This window comes from Microtus oregoni, unplaced genomic scaffold (assembly GCF_018167655.1).
Source record: "Microtus oregoni isolate MIOR12 unplaced genomic scaffold, Mior012 000015F_ref0000493, whole genome shotgun sequence".
Classification (NCBI taxonomy): Eukaryota; Metazoa; Chordata; class Mammalia; order Rodentia; family Cricetidae; genus Microtus; species Microtus oregoni.
The window spans coordinates 7,543,139-7,547,160 of NW_024543074.1; the positions used below are offsets into that span (position 1 = coordinate 7,543,139).

A 4,022-nucleotide genomic window follows, 5' to 3' on the forward strand; every position below is an offset into this window, starting at 1 on the left:
CAGTGTGGTGAAGTAAATACAGATCTGGGTGGAATTCACAGAGGTGTGTTGCCTGATATGAGAGGGACTAAGTTCAGCCTCTGCTATTTTCATAAAAAGTTGATGGAACGAACACACTGCCAGCATCCCTCCCCTGGAACACACTGCCAGCATCCCTCTCCTGAAACACACTGCCAGCATCCCTCCCCTGGCAGCAGAGCCCTCACTGCTAGCACACTGAGAGTCCAGCTCCCTCTGCCACTTTTAGGATTGCTGTGACATTTTAGAGTTTATCAAGGCAGTAGGTGGTTAAGGGAATTATCCACAAACCTCAGAGTAAAAGAGCATTTCTTTTTTATCCCTTTCCCCTCTTTTTGGACTTTACTTTCAAAAGCTTATGTTATTATTGCCAGTCGCAGGCATGATGGGCAAAATGAGCAGGTGAAGAGCTAGTGGCGAAACATTCCAAACCTACTGTGAGCTAACAGGCTTCTGAATGCGTCTCTGTGGTCCACAGAAGTACAAGTGAAGAAGTAGCAAGAACTATCAGCTACTGCAGCCTTAAAACAAAGCCGGTGACTCTTTGAACTCTAAAATTGTTCCTGTGCAGCTCATTTTATTTTTGTTTAATCAAATAAACAGAGGGTCTTCCTGTTGGGTCGGGGGAGCAGCAGCAAGTATTCTTAACCACTGAGCAAACCAGCCATGCTTCTTAAATTGTCAGTTAAAAACAAGGTTGCATAGAAGAGCTTATCCTATGCATCCATTCTCCTACTCTAGATAAATAATGAAATATTTATCATACTTTAAGTTCACACTCATACAGATAGAGAAAACTCCACTAACATCTTAGTCAAAATTTCTTATTCCAATTGCCGTGTTCCTATTAATAAAATTATGAATCTTGTTTTTATAATAAGCATTGACATTTGACATATTTCTAGGATGTTTATACTTCATTTATTATAGTTTTGTTGCTCCAATACATCATTAGCACTTTCCTAGCAGAGTCTGAAAACTGTTAATGTGTTTTATAGCTAACTTTAATTGTTGTTAAGGTCGGGTGTTTATCTTTTACTTATAAGACCCAAAAAGATATTCCAATATATCGTAACTACAGAGTTCATATAAGATAAATTTGTAAGTAAGCGTGATCACTTTGGGAAAATTGAAAACGAAAACCTCGCCGGATATGAACTGAACACAAGAATGTTAAAGGTATGACAAGATGCCATTATTATTATTATTTGTTTCTATAGTTTATTATAAATCCATTGAACAGTCTAGAATGTATGGAGTGAAAGAGAAAGATCAAGAAAAGTGGTTGGATAGCAAGAATAAAGGGTGAGTAGAATCTTTGTTTATTATTCACTCTGAAGCACTTATTTCCTTTGCCTTTTGGAGTTTTGAGGGATTTTCGTCTTCTTTTTGAAATTTTTCTTTTTCTTGATGATGCTTTTCACATCTCTGTTGTGCAGCCAGTCATCACACTCAGCTTCCCACTTGAGCTGTTTGAAACTTGCCTTATCTTTGTTAGCCATGGCGATCATACCACTATTATCAAACTTGGATCCCATGTTTTCATCCAGCAGATGGCCAAACTCCTCAGCAGAGACAAACAGGCTAGAGTCATCGAAACGTTGCTTTGATCCTTGAAATGAACCAGTAAAGTCAATATTATCTTCATTCTTTCTCTTGCTTTTCTTAGTACTGGCTATAGAGCTGACTTCATCAAATTCTTCAATTTCATCATCTGACACATCCATTAATGTTTCTCCACCTTCATCAATTTCAAAGACGTCATCATTCATACTTCCTAGGGAAACTCCATCATCATCCAGGTCACCAAGCTCATTTTCACTACTCTCTGAATCTTTCAAGTTCTCCTTAGTTCCCTTTATTTCATAGTGCTAGAAAAATCAATATCGTCCTTTCTAGGCATAAAGCAGTTATCACCTTCAAATGTGTCAATCAGCTTTTCAAATTCTTCATCATCAACACCTTCTATACTGTCTTCATCTGCATTGTGCTTCTGTTTCTCTTTAATAACATCAACTTTCTTCTACCTGCAGAAAATCACTTCATCCACTGGGATCTGGCTTTCTTCTTTTACAAGGAACTCTTTATTATTCACAGCAAGATTACGAACATCCTTTATAAAATGTTTCCTTTTTGACTGCATCACAACACTTTCAGTATTTTCTTTGCCTTTGTGTAGTTTTGGATTTCAGTATACAAATCAATCCAAGAATCTCATGGGTGTGAAATCCTGCAATGGGTCCCTTGAATACTGAATAAAATTTCCCTCAAGGATAGTCTTAGCATAAAAGGCCACAGAAGGGTGGAAATGCTCAGATCACTTTCTGAGCTCCCAAAGACTTGTTTTCAGCTCCACAGAACAGAGGATTTCAATTGAATGGATCATCTGTCTATATTTCTCTACCCACAGCTCCTTTCATATTGGGATGCTTCTGCAGTTACACCTCTAACAGATGGGACGCTTGTGTGGCGATTCTGTTCTGAGGGTCTCCCAGCTTATTTACCACCTGACCCAGAAGAGCCTTTTCCTCCGCAGGCTTAGAGCACATCATGAGCAGCTACTAGGACTCAGATTCTAGTGGTTACCAGGGAATCATGACTTAGAGTTTCTAGGACCTGCACAAATTCTGCTACTAACTGTTTCAGCTGGTGTTCATAATACCACAGTATGAATCTTCTATCTCTCGAGTCCTTGTTGCCGCTGGACAGCTCTTCCAGTTGGTGCAAAGGATGCTGGCTGAAGCCCTGCAGCTTCCAACGCTCCGGCAGAAGGTCTGTAATGAGTATTCATGGATGTATCCAAAGTCAGGAGGCACTGCTGCTTGCTGCCCTTCTTCTTAACAAGGTTCAAGAAGGTTTCTACAAACTGGAGCATGTACACAGCATCATCCTGGATCAGAAGGATCATGGCTGCCATCCTGTTATCTAGTGTTCCCAGTGACACAACTGATTGCGTTCACCCAGGTGGAAAAGCCTCCCTTATGATTACTTGTCTTATTTTTGAATAAGCTGACTTTGTGCTCATACAGCTTCTGAGCCAGGGCTTTGTATTTAGCCGCCACACCCTGAGGCTGGGGTTCCGAAGAGCAGTCGTTGCTGTACTCCATGTCATAATATTTGCCTCCAGGCTTCAGTAACAACTTTTGTCTCTCAAGAAATTCAAATACATCAGGTTGTTTATCTTTCCTTGGTTTGGGGATAGTACTGCTATCAGATTGCTATTTTGGTACATTCTTAATTTTCAACTTCTTTTCTGATGTATTTTTACTTTCTATTGCTTTTTATTTTTTTTATTTTTTACCTTGAGTAAATTTGCTTCTTTTTTGTTATCATTTTCTTTTTCATCTGGCTCATCCTCTTCAATCAAAAACTTTGTGTATTTGGCCAAATTAAGATTTTGAATAAATGCCTCCAATTCGCCTCGCTGAAGATTGTCAATTGTTTCTTTTTTGCCTCCATTGTCCACTTCCTTATTTTCATCCAAAGTAGCATGCATAAGGTAATCTTGCTTGGTGCCTCTGAGGCATGACACCTCCTCCAGAGGGAAGCCATTCTTGGCCTCATCACTATCCTCCTCATCTTCCTCCTCCGGATCTTCTGTCACTGCTTTGGGACATCAGGGATGCTTTACATGGAACAGATGCCATTTTTATTAACTAGCAACTTTCCCCCATTAGTTTGTGACATTACCTAGAAGATAAGTTTTCCCGCTACCATGGTAGAGAAGTTGGTAGCTGCTATCTCCCAAGATTCTCTGGATTACATGTAGAGAGCCTATGCCAGCCAGACAGAAATATGAAGAGAATTCGTTAGCCAGCTTTAGGGAAGCAACTAATGTAAGATCACAGACAGGATTTTAAAAAATTCATTAGTTTGAACTTGTAAGGTTTTTAAAAACATGTTTTCATGCCATGATATTTTCAGGCTTCTATGGGTCCTACTTGTTTAATTTTGGGAAACAAGTATCCCATGTCAGAGAGAAGCATTTCCCAAGGGATAAAATG

General features: G+C 39.4%; 1 pseudogene; it reads right to left on the minus strand.

Annotated features, from left to right (window-relative positions):
- Positions 1–1,361: 1,361 nt before the first annotated feature.
- On the minus strand, positions 1,362–3,631 carry LOC121456184 (annotated as a pseudogene).
- Positions 3,632–4,022: the final 391 nt, after the last annotated feature.